At 43.8% G+C, this 21,588-nt stretch overlaps 1 protein-coding gene across 1 annotated transcript in view; it reads left to right on the top strand.

Annotated features, from left to right (window-relative positions):
- arhgap39 (Rho GTPase activating protein 39) overlaps positions 1-21,588 on the top strand; it is a 101,348-nt gene that overhangs the window by 500 nt on the left and 79,260 nt on the right.

Here is a 21,588-nt window from a genome sequence, read left to right as displayed (position 1 = left end):
GATGATGATGCTGCTGCTGTTGCACCTGTCGGTCTAAATCTCCGTCTCTTCGCTGGAATGCAGCTAACCCGCTCCCCTGTAGCCGGATGCTAGCAGCAGACCCCCGCCGGCCGACGGGAGGGCGTGCTGCCGCTCGGCTCTCCTCATCCTCCTCTCGCAGCATCATCTCTCATCCTCATGATGGATGGAGGCGCCTCCCATGAGAGGAGACACTCGAAATGGAGAAGTGTGTGTCTCCATCCCACCTTTCTGTAGCCGTGTAGCTGCCCCCGGCCTCTGGGGATGAGCCTGCTGAGCCGAGCCGAGCAGCACCGAATTCCCTCACAGACCCTCTCTCACCACATGAGCTGAACATTACCTCTTTATATTCTAACACTGAACCCACACCAGCCATTTTTAAAGCAGCACCTCCCTGTAGGAAGTTTGGCATTGCCATTATCCATCAGTGGGTGACATATAAGCAGCATGTCCATTCACAGATCTGCCCTTCACTGTCTCATTTGCCCTCATCTCCACTGATGAGGGCGGTCCAGTCTGTTCTGGATCATCCAGGTTCTAGATGCTAGTGGTGCTGAACGCTGCTCCCATCTTGTAGCCTGTGCAGGGCATGTGGACCATGCTGTTGGCCCAGGGACCAGTTAAAACGGCTGTAATGTGTCTCAGCAGCACTGATGGCACCACGAGGACGGTGTCATTTTAAAAAGATGTTCTCTGCCTTTTGAAGTTGAGGGTGGGGGCTGCATCTGCTCCACCGACAATGGCAGTTTGTCGCTCTGGCACCGAGCTGCTCATAAGCCTGAGTTAATAATTGATGGCTGTTAAATTTTTGTTGCAGGGGTTGTTGGGCCTCATGTAAATCACCACTGGGTCTGCCCCGTGGGCTCCGGAGCATCGTACACACACACATCCACACACAGGCGTGTTTGTCAGGGTCCTAACCACACACATCAGGAATAGTTCACACATTAGTCATCTGCTGGTGAGATGGCATCCGGTCGCATATTGAAGATGTGGGTCAAAATATTTGTGGTGTTGCAAGGTCCATTGTGGAGATCCTGGAGTGCCCTTTTTGTGATTTTGATCAGAATACAGGGCTCCAGACTTTTTGCCTTTTTAAAGGGATAGTTCAACATTTTGGCAAATTGGCCCATTGCCATAATCTCTATTTTAGGAGTAGGTTCATTACCTTTCATTGCTGGTGCAAGCTATTTTTAGAACAGCGGAGCAGAGCCGCGAGCTGCTCAGAGCTACGCTACGGAGTCTAATGGAATTCCTTGGTTTCCCTCATCAAACTCAAATCAAATACACAGTCCAACAACTCCAAAACGCTCTGGTGGACAAGTTGTGAGCTGCACATTCACCACGCTATGAGATAATAACGGAACATTACGAGGCAGAGTTGTTTTAGAGGTAAATTCATGCAAAACAGCTGATGCGCGTTCCCGTCGGCGGCAGTTTTTCAGCAAGCAGTCTCTGTATTTACCTCAAAAACAACTCTGTCTCGTAACGTTCTGTTATTATCTCATAGCGTGGTGAATGTGCAGGTCACAACTTGTCCACCAGAGCGTTTTGGAGTTGTTGAATTGTGTATTTGAAGAGGGAAACCAAGAAATCCCATTAGCCTCCAGCAGCGTAGCTCTGAGCAGCTCGCGGCTCTGCTCCGCCATTCTAAAAATAGCTTGCACCAACAATTAAAGGTAACAAACCTACTGCTATGACTATTGGCATTATGGCAATGGGATGTTGAACTCTCCCTTTAATTGACAGTTGAGAGAGACAGGAAATGGGAGGGCAAAGAGAGGGGGAATGACATGCAGCAAAGGGCCACCAAATTGGGGATTCGACCTGGGGCCGGCTGCAGCAAAGACTGTAGCCTCTGCATGTGGGGCCCCTGCTCAACCCACTGAGCTACAGTATACTGGGCCCCCCAGACTAACTTTTTTTTTTTACAAGGAGCACAGTGGCCCCGTAATTGAAAATTTTAAGGGCGTAAGCAGAAAATTTAGGGGCACTGCCCGTAAATTGACTTGCAAAGAACACAAACAGCAAATTTACTGGTAGATGAAACATTTTATGGGCAAAATGCCTCCATTTGGGGGGCAGTCTGGAGCCCTGGAAAAATGTTACAATTTTTGCACAATCAAGAAGGAAAGCCCGTTGCACCGGTGGTAAACACTGTTGCCTCGCAGCAAGAAGGCGGCGTGCGCTCGGCCTTTCTGCGTGGGTTTTCTCCTGGTTCTCCAGCTTCCTCCCACAGTCTGAAGACATGCACACTACGTAGGTTGACTGGTGACTTTAAATTTAACAGGTGTGAAGGTGAGAGTGTGTGTGTGCACGTTGAGCCCTGTGATGGACTGTCCTGTCCAGGTGCAGCCCGTCCTCCCGCTCCGTCAGCTATAGGATCGGCTCATTTGAGAAGCGGAAGTCCACAGGAATAAGAGTTTTGACTGGGATGCGGATGATGCTTGAGGTTTGGTTGTGTGTGTATGTGTGTGTGTGCATATTTACATTGTTGTATCGACCGATGATGGCTATAGGTGGCTTTGCTTAAAGGTCAAGAACTTAACCTCACAAGACGTGCTGAGAGGATGAATCAATTAGTCAGTGGTCAGTGGAGGGAGGAAGCATTTTGATTGTTAGTGAAAGTAATTCATCAGTCAATAATGTCACAGCCCCTGGTTTCTGCACCCCCAGTGTGTGTGTTAACATGATGTAAACGGAGTGTGTTTGGGTCAGAACCGCAGCTCAGCATCTCTCAATGTCTTATGAGACTTGAAGGACAAAGGAGTTTTCTGTGGCTCTGGTTGATGAAGTGTCAAAATAATGAGCAATAATTGTTATTTGCAGTTCACTGAACCTCAACAGTCGATCTGTGGGAGAGGATTAAAAAGCGAAAGCTGTCACAGAATATGTGGTTAGGTTGGTAATTACACTCTTTACGACAGACTGTGATTCCAGTCTAAACTTTGATTCAGACTAACAGGCAGGCATGGGTAAACTAAAGGCCCTTTCACATATATTGTTTGTGCGAATAATTTGTTCGTCAATATTTTTTTCGAACCCCGGCTCTCATCACGAGTCCTTTTCACACCTTGTCTTGTTTGACAGGGGACACAAACTTTACAAAGACAACGAAATGAAGGACAGTGATCAGATATTGATCAGACAGTGAGCTGCTGTGTTGGACAGTGGCACAGCAGGTGTTCAATACGTTTCGAGTTTCAAGTTTGTTTATTTAAGAAATGGGACAATGCATATTAATGAACATAAAAAAAAATTTAAATATTAAAAGAGATTGTAGCTGTACGGCTAATTTGCATCTCTTGTTCCATTGGCAGGTAGGTGTACGTGAGGAATAATCAATGAGTAGTTGTGTTAAACGGATTTAAGACACGACGTAGAGGTGAAGAACCACCCGACGCAAAGCCAAACTTTGGTCTTTGGTTTTTAATTGTCGCATCTGTCGCATATTCGCGCTGCCGTCAGTGTGAATGGTTTTGATGCAAAATATTTGGTGGCGAATATTTCACAATTTTGTGTCATTAATTTGTCATGTCCTTGGTGTGAAAGAGCCAGAGGCCCAGGGGCCACATGCAGCCCGTTGGGCTCTTTAATCCGGACCGTCAAATATTGGTACAGAATTCTCCAAATTATAGCAAAGACCACAAACTTTGATACACCAGTAAAAAAAAACGTGACCAACAACACTGCTCCCGCTGAAACTGAAAGTAAATTCAGTGTAAGTTTTCCTTTACTGTTAGGTCATGGCTTTTACATTTCATTTATATTAGTTCACACACACACTCTCCATCCATCTAATACCGTCAAATATAAAACTCATTGTGTCCTGCTCTGAGCCAAAAACTTTGCCCACCCCAGGACTAACGCAGTCACATGATTAGCTGCATACGGTTGCCTGGACACACCTGCTCTGTCACGTGGAGTTCCACCACTCTGCTGTCTCAGCTGCAGCTAGCAGCCTAGCTAGCTCTAAAACCGTTAGCATCTGCGCCTGGTTCCATCTGAAAAGGAGTTCATATGCCAAAGTCTGATCGGCCACAACTAATTACATTTATGTTGCACTCGTTTGTTTTTCCAATTACATTGTGGTTGCAGATGTGACTCCCTCGCTTGGCGGATGCATTAATTAACAACATCTCATTATGCTGCTAAAAGGAAATGTAATTTATTTGGCAACAAGCTCTTTCTCAAGATGTGCAAGGTGTTGCAAGTGAGTTGGAAAATTGAATGTCTAGGAGGCGACATTGGTTTCTGCTGAAATTTAACCTTGAAGAAATCTGTGCTTTTTTCTATGAAGAAAGGGCTTTGTTAAAAAATGAAATTTCTTTTTTTTTTTTACCTACGATCAGGTGTTGGTCAATGAGGACAAAACTGATTGTTTCATTGGTTGAGTGTAGTTGCTCAAACTCACATTGACCATGAGGGTTTTTGTAAAAGTTTAAAGAAAGAAAAACACCATATAGACAGGATTTTCTGACAGGACCACAACATTTTTATAATTACACTTTGTTCTATAATAGTGAAGGTATTCTTTGACAGGATATTGATCAATGATGATGATAACTAAATGCGCTTTGGTCCAGTTAAAGCTTTAACTTGGCTTTTGCGTTAACTTCTTCCTAGTTAGCAGAATACCTTTCAATGCCATGCATGAATTGAATGTATGTGCTGAAGTTATATGCATATAAATAGTGGAGGTTAATGGGAGTGTGATTGCAGCTGCTGTCCAAACTCAAAGGCCCAGCATGTGTTAGGGTTGCGCTGAATGAGTGAAGAAAGGATGCACACGCTTTCTTCCAGCAGGGTTTTTAAACGGTGCCACTAATTAGAGGCTGTTGAAACGACGCTGCCAGGAGGAATCTCCTTCTGAATATCATTCATAAAAGAAACTCTGAGGTCAGTGAAGAAGGAAGGAGCTGAAGGCAGCAGCTGATGATTTTCCACCGTGCTCCTGATGGCTTTAATGATCAGCGCTGAGCTGGGATCGGTCCAGCCACACATGACGGCTGCACACACTGCACTCGCGCCTTCGTGTCTGGCAGTCGGCCTGACATTTGATCCCAGCTGTAGGGTGGGGCGCCCAGCGTATGTGTTGTGCCAGCAGCACATGGTTGAAATATTCCTGTGATGGTGGGTCGAGGCACGAGGCCGGTCACACACACACACACATACTACACACACACATGTACGTGGTGTCTCTAGCATCACCAGGAGGTGAGGGAGTCTGCAGGACTGCGTGTGGATCCAGCTCCAGACACGGTGGCTCCTCCTCCACTCAGACGCTCCACCTGATCTCTCTGACTCACCACAACCTGCTGTGACTCAACAACTGTTATTAACACCGCTCGCAGATTCACATCACATGCACGGCTTGCTGAGGTTTGACATGATTATTATCATTTTAATACACTGCTCTGCTGCAAAATCCTTTCATACTGAGACAGTAGGTGCGTTTCCATTACCCCTACAAATGCACAAAACCTAAATATTGCAATAAAAAACTGGTAATGGAAACGCCTACATTTCAAAAAACCTCTCTAATATCGCTAAAAAGTTTTTGCGCTCTCATGAGGTGGTTTTTCTGTCAGATATTTTTATAAGCTGTATTTTATTTGAACTCGATTTATATTTGAGAAAGTGAAAGTATAGAATACAGTTGTTTAAGAGTGTGTGTGGTGTTTTTAATCATAATTTTAAAAAGAATAATAATTAGTTTTAAAAATATGATCAATTACTAGACATTTCAGACGACCCCATTTGAATTTCAGGCGACCCCACTTGGGGTCCCGACCCCAAGGTTGAAAAACACTGCTCTAACAGAGTGTGTTTACACGCACACTGATAAAACAATTATTACTCTTTTACATTATATTTTAGTGGTCATGTATGCGGCATGAACCAATAACTGTTAACGGATTAAGGCAGTTATTGTTTGAGTGAAAACGCACAATAATCAGTTTTTCCAGTGCACGTACAGCTTTATCCAGTTAATTATGTTCTATCACACATTACACGAGCAGGAGCGGGAAAAAGTAGAAGAAGTAGAAAAAGTAGAAGGCAACAAACTCAAAGAAGCCACTCGACGTATGAACACTTCTCACCTTTTCCTTCTCATGCATGCGAATGACAAGTGCGGTACTAATGATGTACCTGAAGCGTAGAAACTATATCTCTAGAGCTGATAGCGCCGCTCCGAGCGACTGGGATATTCTTTGTGGTGTTTGGAAAGAATTCTGTTAATTGACAGAATCACGTAAATGTGCATATTAGAATAAAGAGTAGAGTAGTAGAGTATTCCTAATAATGGTAATTATTAGTGTGCATGGTATACGCACTCAGTGAAAATAATAGATGAGGTGCTGGTGATTTACAGTGTAGGAAAAAGAACACATTCTGTTTCTATAAAAGCTATCAGAGATAAAGGGCCCAGTCAGTCTGTTCATTTCTTTTGTCTCTACAGGAGCTGGTTCCTCCAACTCCCAGATCTGCATGATAGAGGTGGCCATACATGAATAAGTGGATGGATGAGTGTTATTAAAATGTGGCTTTGAGGGAACCTTGACAATTACAGCTAATGCAGGTCACTAGTGGAGCACTGTGACATTTTCCATACAAACAATTTTCAACAAATAAGTGAAGAAATAGGCCTAACTCTGATAATGAGTAGGACGAGTGTTACAGGTTCTCCGGTTTAGATCCTACTAGGGGTGTACCCGAACCCGAATACATATTTGGAAGTACACAAATAACGTTAGGATTGCTAAGAAACAGCAACTCCCTGCATGCATTGCATTACAGTAGACAGGAAGTGCTCACCGATACTTCCAGGGTCACCGTTCAACAACTTAGCCAATAATGGGAAGAGAAGCGGCTATAAAACGGTGGATAATTTTTTTTGAGTGCCACAACCCCCGCGAAACGACTCGTTTCACTACCAGAATTTGATCCATTCAGTCCGATTACGTTTGGAAAGTCAAGAAGAGCCGCACGATTAAATTATTTTATTCCAGTTCTAGTTAGCTGAGAGCTAAAGCGGAAGTTAGCCGGCTAGCTCGGCGTAGCACTAGCTCGGCTAAAGTCAGTGCGCCCACTTCCGGTCTCTTCCCGAATCCGAAGGTTTTTTTAAAAGCCCGAATCCGAATACAATACTGGCTGTACACCCCTAGATCCTACACATCTGTGTGTGTGTGTGTGTGCTGGCTTCGTGACCTGCTCATACGCGCCTTGTGGTTGTGTTTTGCTCTGCTGGACTCCATGTTGGTCCCACTCCTCCCTCCCTTATGAACCATATGACAGGAGCAGCACTGTGGCTGCCTGTCGGCTTCCTATTGATGGTGTGACATGAAAGGACAGCCGTCTGACGAGGCTGCAGTGTGAGCTGTTCATGGTTACGTCTCTGTTTGTCCATGTATCTGTGTGTGTGTGGTATTCTCATATCGGCAGCATCAGTAACACCACCATGGACACAGACATTTATTAGGACTCAATATAAGGATGAACTGATATTGTTGGTATTTGTTGCTGTAAGGTCAAAGGTCAAGGGCACGATGACCTCACACCACATGTCTTAAAGGCGTTCAGAAATGGCCGTTTGTCACGCCTCCTTCTACGAGTTTCCACGAGTTGCCGCGCACGAGTTTACCTGAGTAAGGAAAACAAATTTGATTGGTCATTATCGAGCGGGCGGGATATTCAATGTTTTGGGCGAGACCGAGCTCGGTGTGTGTGTGTGTGTGTCTCAGACGTTTGATTGACAGATGATGGATCCAATATCAGTGGCTGATGAATTGTGAGCAACGTGACGCATAATTTGTGTGCCTGCATTATCCAATGCGAAAAAAAACTACCTCATTTTCATCCCGGATTTACTCGAAAATAGAATTTTGCACAAAGTTTGGGCTACATCGTCTGATAGATGAATTATTACACTAATTTTATGACCCTTAGTGGAATCAAATTCGTTTTTCTTTTCTGTACACCTTTAATACCTTGAGGGAATTTCTTCAAATTTGGCAAAAAAAAAGTAGTATTCATTTGGACCAGTGCTGCCTTTGTGCTATGGTATGAAAGGCACTGGCTCGTGATCTGGAGTTGGTTCCCGGGCGCTGCACCGTGGCTGCCCACTGCTCCTCAGGGATGGGTTAAATGCAGAGAAGGAATTTCACTGTACTAGCTGTATATGTGACAAATAAAGTACCTTTACCTTTTACCTTTAGGTGCTTTTTCATCACAGCTGAGTTCTTCATAGTTCCTCCTCAGCGGGGGCGGGGTCGTCATATCACGGCGGCTACGGCCACGTCGTCTTGCTCACTAAATTTCTCTCCTCTCGTCAGCTCCAAACTCACTCGTCTGCACCTCGATCACGGACCACAGCGTGCTTTTCCACAGAGCAGTCAATTAACTTGTGTAAAAGAATAACATGTCTCAGTACAGATCAGTGCTTGCTGTTGTGTTTTTTAAATTAGCGCGTTTGATTCTCATTTCGGACGAGTGCAAGTGGAAAAGCAAAAAAACAAAAGTTGAGCCGCGTTGTGCTAGTGAAAAAGGGCCATAAGGATTAAACCCCCTAAGGTGTCTCAGTCCGACAACGTTGAAGATGTTATTGTAGCCCATAAGTTTAACACTACGTAGTCTTCCCCTTTTGTCTGCATGCAAAAATGTTGCAGTCACGGGGGTCTCATTATTTCCACACAAATATTGCCTGATGGAGATGAATGTTATTAGGTCATCACACAATCCAGACTGAGCCTCAGACCACTGAGGCCAGAGGTAGAGTCTTGTGAGAACGAGATGTTGCAGCACAACACTTTACCTTTTATCAAAGGAGGAGTTGCAGCTCATGTGATTTGGATATCGCCTGTGGCCATATTGTGGTTTTGATTATATTTAGATGAATGGTCCTGCCCTGATGAGAAGGCTTGCAAGCAGATGGGTGGATGAACACACAGGCAGGCGGGAGGATACGCAGCAGAGGAAAGAACCAGGAGCAGGAGCAGACGGAGGTCAGGGTCTCGTTCAGACTGCAGGCCAGATCTGATCTTTGACTGACAGTCCACACTACATACTGCAAGTGATCAGATCTGATCTGCATGTGTCCATATTTTCTTATCCACATTGATTTCTATGGTAACAGGCTACGCCCATAAACAAACCAACAAAATAAACGACAGGGAACCATGCTGGTTTCTGTCCCAAATCATTATGTGGAGCGCAAATAGTCTGCTAATTGCAAGGAAGCAACAGAAATGGAGGCGACTAGCTGAGTCGTGCTGTCTTTCATGCTGCCATCACCCCTGGTGGAGCGGTGGAACAGTGGAATGGGCCGTTTGGTGCAGGCGGACCCAGTGATGCCTGGTGGAGTCGTGTGGTGGGGACGTTGGAAGTAGGGATGGGTATTGATAAGAATTTAGCAATTCCGATTCCATTATCGATATTGCTTATCGATTCGATTCCTTATCGATTCTCTTATCGATTCTCATTGGGTGAGGGAATAAAAGAGAAATGGGTTTGTTTGCATTAATGCAGTGGTTCCCAACCTTTTTTGGCTCATGACCCCTTTTGACATCACAAATTTCTGGTGACCCTCATTCAAGATGAGCAAGCTCAGATATTTGTATATGCTGCATTTTATTTTATCTTGATTTATTCAAGAAAGTGAATATGTCTCAAGTAATATAGTTGTTTAAGATTGTGAAAAATAATTAGTTTATTTATTTTATTTATCTTTAATCAATTACTAGACATTTAAAGGCGATCCCATTTGAATTCAAGGCGGACCCCACATGGGGTCCCAACCCCAAGGTTGAAAACACTGCATAAATGCTCTGACTATTAAAAAAGTTGACAGGACCGACCTGCCTGGACAGGTTAACACTAGACCACTGTGGCTCTGCAGCAAAAAAGTTGCTCACGGAGGAATTTAACAATGTTTCCACTGGTTTTTATGCATCTGTAGGTTATTGTTTTCATCAACGTTCGTTTTTATGCGGAGTGAGCGAGTGAGCGAGCGAAAGAGAGAGAGCGCGCCAGAGAAAATAGACACAGGAGCGCAGCTCATGTTTCACGTGGATACGAGCAAAACCTGAAAGGAAGTGGTTTTATTATATAAAGATGAGAAAAACAGAAAGAATATGTAGCCTGTTCAGGAGACGTTGTCCGTCCTCACGACGTGAGGGAGGGAGGACCGGAGGGTGGCTCTGGCTCACAAGGTTAGTGATGAAGAAACGTCAGGACGCAGCTGCATCTGTCAGCAGCTCCGGGGCTCCACGCAGACACGCCACTAACTTTATCTTTGACTGACAGTCCACACACATACGGTGACGTGTGGATATAAACACTAAGCACCCTCATTTATAATGAAGATTGATTTTAACGGAACGTTACGTAACGTCATTAATCAATTAATGCGCGAGTTTCTGAACCAAACGGATTCGATAAGGGAATCGTTAAAGCAGACACGCACACGATTCCAAGAATTGATCCAAGTTGGAACCGGTTCCGAAGAGGAACCGGTTTTCGATTCCCATCCCTAGTTGGAAGACAACATTATGGCCCATTGCCATAATCGCTGTAGTCATAGCAGTAGATTTGTTACCTTTATTTGTCGGTGTACATGTGCGTGAGCTGTTTTTAGAACCGCCAAGCACAGCCGCGAGCTGCTCAGAGCTACGCTACATGCTAATGGGACTTCTTGGTTTCCCTCATCAAACTCATCAAATACACAATCCAACAACTCAAAAACGACTCCGTCTCATAACGTTCTGTTATTATCTCATAGCGTGGTGAATGTGCAGATCACAACTTGTCCACCAGAGCATTTTGGAGTTGTTGGATTGTGTATTTGATGAGTTTGATGAGGGAAACCAAGAAATCCCATTAGACTCTGTAGCGTAGCTCTGAGCAGCTCGCCGCTCTGCTCCGCCTTTCTAAAAATAGCTTGCACTGACAAATAAAGGTGATGAACCTACTGACTATACCTTTGACTATAGCGATTATGGCAATGGGCCAATTTGACAAAAATGTTGAACTATCCCTTTAAGTGTTTGTATAGATACAGTATATTTTTCTTTGTCATTGGGGCATTTCTTTTAATTTAGTGATATTCTAAAATTTGCCGTGGGTGGAGGCTTTACATAAGCCTCTTCCTAATCTGTCTTTGTGATTTGGGCATACCTTATTTTATTCTGTTTGTGCAAAATAAGCCATTGAAACCATTGAATCTGGATTATGCACTGTGTCTGCATATAGAATCTGTAGTGGCAGTGCGAACAAGGCCTAAGACTGAGGAGAGACAGAGAGACTGAGAATGAAGAGGAGAAACTAAATGCAGCAGGGAAGGCCGGCACAAAGATGGGAAACACACAAGGCCAGGAAATAAATCAACTCACACACAAAAAAAAAAGTCATTTCAAAAATAAAATAGGAAATAAGTCAGAGAGGAATTCACACAGAGGCAGACCTTGACTAAAGGGCAGGACATGTTTGTGGGAAGTGAGGGTGGAGGACAGAGGGAGGGAGGGGACACGGAGACAAAGCCATGAGGGAGTATTGACAGGCCGTACAGTGGAGAAGTGTCAGTTGTGGCGCGAGAGCTGCGGCGCAGTGAGAGCAGCGCGTCGTGTCGCCTCCATCACTCCCTGCCCCCAAAAAAACGATGTGACACAGTGTCGCGCCATGGAGCTCTTTGCCGACACAGATCGCTCCTGGCTGCAGAGGAAGCCTGTTTGAACCAGAGTCTGAAAGTGAACAGAGATAGCAGCAGCATATTGACTGGCACTGACAGTGGATGGAGGGGGGTGGGGGTATTAGTGGGGGGTATTGACGGATGAAGAGATTGACAGAGACACAGCACTTTCTCCCGCTAATAGGATTATTGTGTAAATGTGTTTGATTTAAGGACTGCCCCTGGGGTGGGGGGGTGGGGGGTGGATGGAAGGGGGGGTCGTGGCTGAGGGAGGACGACAGATAAAGAAGACAAGGAAGGAAAGCATTACCAGGCTCCAGACTGCATATGCATACATGACTACTCTCTATGTGTGTGTGTGGGTTAAAGTCCCCCTAAACCAAAAATTTACTTTTTGAAACATGCCAATGTAGTGTTTGGGTTCTGCTACAAGACATTTCAGCAGCAAAGTCGCTAATGCAGCCACAACTGAGCATTTTAGATTTGAAAATGCAGTTTCAAAGCCAGAGTCTGAAAAAGTTGGATTCAGTTTTTCAGCAAACAGTCGGGATTAATACGTCACAATCCCTAGCAACCAATCCTGTTGAATTTGTTTTGCATCTCATTTGTTGTTCACTGTGATGTGATCTACTTGCACAGCTACTGTAGATGTTCAAGCATGTTGTCAGAGGTTTAGTCGCTGCCTTAAATCATGTTTTGACTTCGCTCCTCTGTTTCCCCTGCCCCGTTAACATGCACCGCAGTTACTTAGCATTTGCATACTCATGAATATTCATATAATCTGGATTTTTCAATGAGGGAGAAATAGTAGACATGTTTTTAGCCTATTTGGGAGGTTTTTTAAACAACTTTTTTGTGGGAAAACAATTTTAATCAAAAAATAGTCATAGCAGAGCATTTTTACAAATTTTAAAATGCCTCTTTAGGGGGACTTTAAATGAGCCAGGCAGCTGGATATGTGTGTGTTAGTGTAACGTCTCATGTCCACTTCCTGACACTCATCATCTGCATCCTCAGTGTTTTCACAGTGCAGTCAGTTTGTCTCACTGCAGCACCTCCGTCCAGGTCCAACTCGCTGTGGAGCTGCATTCATCATCACACGCTGTGATGTTGCCGTGATGCTGAGATGGGTTATAGATAGAATATTAATGTGAGAGAATTCCCTCAGCGCTCGATAAGGTTGAAGACCTGACAGCAGATCTTCTCCTGCACCATGATAGGACCAGGGCTGCACAGTCACAACCACACTGATCATGAAATGCTGCTGGTTCTTCTTAAAGAGGACGTATGCAAGTGTTTTTTGCATAGTTTTACTCTAAATACCTCCAGTTCATAGCGGGGGATTTAACATTTCCCATGAGCAAAAAGCTTGTGATCACGCGGGTCCAGAGTCAATGTGAGCACTATAAGCGGTTGACTATTATAACCGATTGTTTATTATTTTACTTCATTTTTAATGCAGAACATCATTTAAATGCCATTTGTGTCGTTTTTCAGTGAGAAAAATGTAAGGAAACAGACAGCTTCAGCATTTACTGAATTTTATTTAATGTTTCAAACATGGTGAAGTCGTTTCAAATGCTTTTCGAGAGGCACCATGCATGTCTGTGTGTTTAATTACTGCACAGACATAACTCAAATACTGTACACAATACAGCACAGTAATGTATAGCCTGCTGTGGTTAGAATTATAAATAGGCAATTGCCTTTTACGTCATTGTGCAGTTTAGTAAAAACAGTCGGCCTACTGTATGTCTGTAGTGCAGATCGGTAATCCAGCTGCAGCTTGGCACTGCCTTATGTCTTATTTTTTACTGAACATAAACTGCGCACACGTTAGCTATAGCAGCAGAAGCAGACGACCGGCAAGGAATCATGGGAGTAAGAAATAAAATAAATGCACACACAGATTTCTTGATTCCTAAACAAATTATTGAAACAGCATTTGTATAGAAATGATTCTGTCCCAAGCCTTTTGATCCATATAAGTGGTTGATTACTTTATCCGTGATCACTATAAGCGGTTTCCACTGTATCTCCATCCTTTAGCCGTTAGCTTAGCCTGAGCTCTACTTCTACCTTAAGGGCCTTTCACACCGAACGCGGTATGCGCTGCGCCCACCGCGAGGTACAGCGCAGACAGGCGCAGAGCAGGTCGGCAGCGCGTACACATATGGCGCGAGTTGCTGAGCAACCGAACAAACAAGACAGGATTTGGGGGGGGTATATGCAAAGATATGTTCGCCAGGAGCTACAAAACGACCGCTTCCAGGTGAACTTTAAGCGTTCAGGCTGAGCAGGGAGCAGTTTTAACAGCCTGTTAGAGAGAGTTGGTCTGATCGTTTTTCAGTGAGGAAAAATGACAACAGACACTTCATGCATCCCGTCACTTTAACTGAACGTCTGGTCGTTTGTTTTCTCTCTGCAAGCGGCTGATTTTTTTTCAGACTCCACTACATCCTCTCCTATTGGACGCGCCGAGATGTCGTCACAGCGCGCTGCGCCCGGATTAAACATTTTTTAATTCGGGCGCAGCGCGCCGCCGCGGCATGCGCCCACCTCGCGTGCCGCTCAGCTCGGCGCAGAGCCGTTCGCCGGTGCGCCGCGGTAGCACGTACACAATGAATGGGTTTGCTGCCGCCTTCCGCCGCCTGCCACGTTCGGTGTGAAAGGCCCATTACAGCTTCTTCAGCCCAGCTGGCTCAGGGTGTTGTTGATGTTATATGTCTGGTAGGGCTGGGCGATTTTCCTAGACTATTGGTGTTTTATTCTGAAGACACACATGCGTGATTCCGACCCCCTGCACTCACTCAGTCAATGCTGTGAACGAGGCAAAGGGAGAGCAGCGCTCAGGCCGAATGGACATGCAATAAAAATAAAAAAAGAAAGAAAGAAACTTTGCTTGTCTCCTCGAAGCTGCAACACAACAACAACAAAGCTTCTCTTCTGTGTCTCTAACCCTCCTCTCGGCCATGTGCATTTGTTTACAACGAAGATGGCCAGAAATCAATCAATAGAGCGGTAGATAACGTTATGTAGCATACATGTTATGTGTATATTTGTGTAGCCTTATCTGTAGTAAACAAGAACTTACGGGTTACGGGGCGCGTTACGTTTGTGTGGTGACACCAGGTCGGAGGCTCTGATCTTACAAGGTTGGTTTTCAGCCAAGAGATGCTATAGGTGGAAGGCAGAGAGCCTCCATTCTCCCTGGAACAAGTTACAAGTCAGTTATTTAACCATCACTATTACTCTAAAGCTGGTTAATTATGGTAAAAATGTGGCATAGTTAAGCTATAAATCCTAGTTGTTGCTGGTTCATATAACTCGCATTGACACATAATACATAATCGTGAAAATAATCATGATTTCAATATTGACCAAAATAATCGTGATTATGATTTTTGCCATAATTGTCCAGCCCTAATGTCTGGTGCACTTTAAAGCAGGGACTTGTCCCCTCATGGACTTGTCCCCTCTTGTACTGCACTGTAGGATGTGATTAAACACAACAATATAAACAGGAAACAGCCTTCACGTTTTTATTCCCACACATTCCAGCCATTTATCATTTCGATTGGAAAGAAAAGCACGTCTGACTGGAGACATTTAAACAGTGAATCACCGAGGTGGGTGGACATTGTTTTTAAAAACAGACACAAAAATAAGTATCCCATGTTTTCTGTTGGCACAGTGAATCTTTTTTGGAGAATGGGTGTTGTTTGGCTGTGGCTCAGGGAGCAGAACATGTCGTCCTCTGATTGCAGGGTTGTTGGTGCTGATTTACTGACTGTGGGTGTATGTCCTTCCTGTATACAGACTGCTTTTTGGTCATATGTTGATAAAGACCATGTAAATCTTTCTAGCTGGGCATCTCTGAGCTGCTGGTATTCACAAACACAATGGCTCATAGTGATCCTCCATGCATTGATCAGGCCCGGCCCACTCTTTTTTAACACCACAGGGCTCTCGTGTTGTCACTGGATGGATATTGACAAGTTCAGTTGGAGTTTGGGTGGGGGGCATGGGGTGGGGGGATGTGACCTCAGCTGCAGTTGACAAATCCATTCAGTTTGCCATATTATGGCACATGCACCACACACACTCCCATCAGGTTATAGGCCACCTGTCCTCTCCCCTGATTGGTCAGTTTGCCATATTACAGGAAACTCCATCATAAGTCTTCACACAGGATTACACATATCTGACACAGGATGTTTATGATACTTTAAAGCAACACTGTAGTTTTTCAATTTTAAAGGGGACATTATGGAAATATCACTTTTTGAAGGCTCTTTATATATTTGGGTGTTTGTCTCATGTTTGGCCCCCAAAATGTGAGAACTGGGAAAAAAATCTGTAATTTTCAGGCTCTTTAGGTTTAAATCCATGTGGTTTTATGAGCTGTTGTTTTCCAATGATGTCATTAGTTTTCAAATTTGCATAATTTGCATTGTGGGGCAAGCAGTGGTTCATTTGCATTTAAAGGGACAGGCACTGAAACCAGCTGTTCTGAACAGGGCTGTTTTGAGAGAATAAAAAGAGCTGTGATGTTTGATCCTTGGGGGATTTTGACCGAAGCATGTCACAGACATGTCTTTAAGACACCTGGGAACTATTTAAATTTGTGGAAAAGGGGGATGATATGTCTCCTTTAAAATAATCAGTGGCACGATTCATCCTGTCAACTGTTTCTCTACCACTTAAATTAATTAAGAAACATTATTTTAAGGCTGAGAAACTACACAGTGTTGCTTTAAATTATGAGCATAATAAAGTAGTCGGAGCATGTTGTCTGTTTTGCCAGTCATCGATGCTGGAAGAGTTTGTCTGTAAGTGGAAGTCAGTGGTCATGTCTGTGAGCATGTGATTAACTCCTGATGATGATCTGAACAACTGTTCAAAGACCCATGAAACGACACTCACACTTGATGTGCTGACACTCAGGGATGCATCCATTTCTAGATTTTCATGGTGCGATGACAGTCTGAGGAATGATCACGCTTTGACATTTTCCAGATTATGATGACAAGACTTGACAATATTTGACAAGACTTGTTGTATTAAATCACACGAGCAAACTGCAGAGATGTGACTGTTACTTATAGCTGCATACAAATAATACAGTGCAAGATCTGTAAACATCCAGGTCAGTATTTTTTATTTTATTCAATGGAGTCAAAGGCTGCTGGAATCTGTCACAGAGTGTGTTGTGTTTTCAGTTTTGTGTGTTTTCCGCATTAACATGTTGGAAGCTATAGTGTTAATTTGGTCCTTACACCTGGGGTGTGTAGCTACTATAACCTGACACAGATGAGAGGAGGCAACACAATGTTAACAACAGTCACAGTGAGCCCAAATATCACCTCTCATTGATGGCAAGTGACGCTTATATTTCATTCCCAACTGAATCAATGATTCATTAAGCAACTTGCCACTAATGTCATTTAACTCAGTTGTTAGTGTAAGGTTTCCTACTTCAGTGTGTGTGTGTGTTTAGCTGCAGCTTCTCCCAGCAGGTGTAGATAGGTGGGCTGTGGTCTTCAGCACCTGGCTGGTTGTGCCTGGTGTCCCTGAAGGTCCCTCACTGGCCACTTCAGGTGTTTCTGTGCTGGATGCAGACACTGTCATTGTGGAGCTACAGTAACATTAGTGTATTCTCCCTCCACACTCACCTGATGATTGAGCTGACGTCCTGCTGCTCTAAGTGTCCTCTCAGGCAGGCTGTGGTATAAGTGATGAACCAGTGGTGTCTCATCAATGTGACAGACTTTAACCCTTCAGATTCTATGACATTTTATTTCAATATCTCTCCCGTGGTCTCTTTGTGTATTAATGCTCATAAAACCTCAGTCCTGTTAATGCACAATCAAGTGTGACATACTTTTTTCAGGACAACCTGGGCTTTCAGAATATTCACTCTGTAGTAGTGTCATATGAATGTAGAAAAAGCTATATATATGATCAGAAAAAGAAAGGAAAATAAAAAACAGAAAATACATACCTATATATTTATTGGAAACACACGGAAAATTATTATAACCTTTTTTTAGCCACTATATATAACTGTTATTTTAGGTCTTGTGGATTAGGGGAAAAGAATGAGGGCTCTAACTATGATACAAAATATAGTATTTACATTATTTACAAAAATGCCCCACTAGCCTGACATGAAAACAGTGTGCACAGGCTCTTTGTCTTGTTTCCTGCAGTGGAAAAAATACGCTCTCCTTCCATATGTATATTTCTTGGTCTTAGTTTGCGTGAAATGCATAAATGATAATCTACGCATTAGTTATTACATTTACGGCTGATTTTCCAGATAATCACGATCATTCAAGGCATCGGAGCAACCATCTTGATGTAAATGAACACTCTTTGGCACATCATTTGACGGCTAACACGTTTCCTATTGGATATCGGCACATGATGTGATGGCGCAGGGGTTTCCTATTGGTCCCTGGATTTTAATGCTGGATTACTCAGTTCCTGGGTGAGCTATGGGCATACTGGAGAGCTCGTTTGAAAGGCTGAAATGTCTTGTTTTCGATTTTAAAAAAATTTCATTGCTACTTTTCGGCATTCCGGGGATGTCCTTGATGAAGTGTACGATTGTGCCGACTCCCCTGATGTTTCTCAGGGAGCAGCTGCTGATTTCACTGCAAATCCATGTGACATCAGACCTGTTGTCAGGATGTCCCTGCCTACGGACCTCTGTCCTCAATATACAACACAACACTGTCAGCAGTTTGTCCACGGCACAGGACAGACAGACGGGGAGGGAGGAAAAGAAATGTCCACTATCTCCTCTGTATCTGTCCACTTATCAAAAGAACCAGGAGGTCTGATGCTACCAACACAACATAGATCAGGCATGTACTGTACATTTTATTGGAAATTGAATACATTAGAATTTAAATGAAAAAATCTGATTAGTCGACCAGAAGATTCCCCCCCCCCTGCACTGAACTCCCTCTAACAGATATAGGCGTTTGCGTGTGCTGTGTGTTGTGTGTGTTTTCTGCAGGATGAATTAATGATGAATCAGAGTCTGCGGCCTGGCAGCAGCCTCAGAGCTTTACTTTGTAGAGGGTGGGTGGGAGTGTGGGGTTTACAAGCAGGAGGCAATTTTAATTAGCCATGCTGCTGTTGAAGAACTAATCAGCTTTATGCGGGGATCACACACACACACACACACACACACACACACACACACACACACACACACACACACACACACACACACACACACATGCATGCACGCACACAGACTCACTCACTTAGGATGCTGACAGCTTGTGGAAATAAAACATCCCCGTCAGGCATTGTTGTTTTTTTTTGGGGGGGTGGGGGGTGGGGGGTGGGCAGGGCTATGGGAAGTGTGGGCGGATGGATTGTGTGTGTGTGTGTGTGTGTGTGTGTGTGTGTGTGTGTGTGGGGGGGGGGGGGGCAGCAGAGCAAGACAGAAAGCTGGAGCGGAGCGGGACACTTTGATTTGTACACAACACACACCAGCAGTTTTTATTTAGTCCTCGTCCTCTGTGCGTCTTATCGTCATTCCCCTGCTGTCTTAGTGTGGGCTGTGTGTGTGTGTGTGGGAGGGAGATGGGAGGGGGGAGGGGGGTCGCCTGAGGAACAACTTGAGCGTGTGGCTTCATTGCAGAACACGGCAGCAGTCAATAAGGGCGCATGCAGGCTTGTGTGTGTGTAATGTTGGATTTGCATAATGACCAACATGTGAACTCTGGTTGTTGTTGTCATGACGTTGAGCTGTTCAGAGGAAACTCCTCATGGATGACCTGTACTGCTCCATCATTCACATTCTGTCACTGTTTCACCTTCACCTACATTTTATTTTCTACAGTATGTCAAAGTGACATGTGTTCATAGCAGTGCACACACACAAACACACATACAAACACACTAACACATGAAGCTTTTTTCCCCGCAATCAAACTGAGGCCGAGCCGTATTATTTATAGATTATCTGTCAGACACATTCTCATGGACATAAATCTCAGTTACACCTTGACACGACTATTTGGCAAAACAACAGAGAGAATAGAAAGGGTTTAGATTTGGTTATTTTGTCTGTTCTGTCATTGACTCTGTGTGGTGGACTGTATGTTGTAGAGTTTATGTATTATAAATAAAAAAGGGTTAGGGTTATAGACATTCTGGATCACTTTTATAGCCGTTCAGTGGATGATTTCCTCAGACAGGTGAACATAGAGTTGCAGTATTCGAGACCTGAAGAATGATGAATCATTTCTAGTTGGGATCTGGATACAACATTTTTGAGTTTAGCGACATTTCTGAGGTGGAAGAAACATGTACAGTAGAAAGGTGATTGATGTGCTTGTCAGAATTCAGAGCCTGATCAAAGGAGACAGAGATTTTTCATGTTCGAGCGCACAGTCGAACCCAGAGACCCAGGACTGTTAGTCACCTCAGAGGTAGAACTGTCAGCACCAACAGCTCCCAGATCAGATTTATCTGCATTCAGCTGGAGGAGGTTACTGGCCATCCAGTCTTTGATTGCAGTTGACTACGAAGATTCTACAATTGTACTAACATTCACCGACTATCAACATATTTTCCTCTTTTTCTGTGGATCCCTGTATTTGTTGGTTTGGTTTGGTAGTGCACCAGGAGCTCTACCGTGACACAGCCTCCCCCATTATTCATACCCCTCTTTTTTTTAAACTTCTTCTTGAAAGTCTGTTGCGTGCAAGAAGTGTGCAACAAACTGCACTGTACAAACCTCCAGTCCCTGACCGAGCCTACACAGCAAAAACTCCTGGGTCAAAAATAACCCATAATAGGTTATTTTTGACCCAACTCCTGCATGGGTTAAAAAGGGGCCGACTTCTTTCTAGGTAATTTCAGCTCAGAAAATTGGGTCATTCTTTTTGACCCAATTTCTGGGTTGGGTGATATTGACTACAATGTTGAGTTACTTTAACCCAACACTTGGATTAACCCAAATGTTGGGTTAAAATGTATTGTAGCCAACCCACAGCAGGATTCGATTCGAACCGTCAATCTTCTGGTTACTGATAAATGCAATCTACACTTCAAGCCACTGCCACTCCAAACTTTGTCTTACATTATATTTATCATAAAGCTGTTACTGGTGCTGCTCTGTGTCTCCATGGTCTGCAGTGATCATATTATAAATGTGTACATAATCCAGAAACTGGGTTACTCTTGAAAAACAATTTTAACCCAACACAAGCAACCCAGAAATTGGGTTGAAGAAATAACCCTAGACCTTTTAATGTGTGACTCAGAAAATAATCCAGAAATGGTACCGAAACAACCCAAGAATTGGGTTAAAATATTAGCGCTATAACCAAGAAAACATGTTACTCTCTGAAAAATAATCCATAATTTTAACCCAACACGAGTAACCCAGAAATTGGGTTAAAGAAATAACCCAGGTTTTAGTGTGCAGTGTTCCTAAAGTGCAGCAAAGACTGGGGGAAGTCAACGTGTAGCCTACAGATATCTATCTTTATGAAAATAATTATTTACATAACTCCACAGTATTGTAGAAGAACATTCTCAGCATGTTTACAGGATGGCAGTCATACATATGCAAATGAGATCCAGAGTGTTTTCCAATACGTTAGGCCAGTGGAAACACAGGTGCCACTTTTCATGTTTTTACCAAACATCCTATATGAGAGACAAAAAGCTGCGATGAGAGGTTCCAAACCAGTTGGAAGTAAAAGATCTCATCTTTTTTTTTTAGCTGGGGAAACTGGGACAAGTCACTAATGTGTCCCTCTACATTAAGACCAGCACTTTTTGCCCTTAATGTTCTCTACTGCTGCTCTGATCATCTCTCCCTCACTGTCCTCTCCATGTCTCCTGTCTTT

The sequence above is a fragment of the Trachurus japonicus genome, chromosome 4, assembly GCF_045865225.1.
Source record: "Trachurus japonicus isolate A0001 chromosome 4, Traja_1.0".
Taxonomy (NCBI): domain Eukaryota; kingdom Metazoa; phylum Chordata; class Actinopteri; order Carangiformes; family Carangidae; genus Trachurus; species Trachurus japonicus.
Note: the sequence above shows the minus strand (reverse complement) of the source record. Positions and strands in the feature narration are given on the sequence as shown.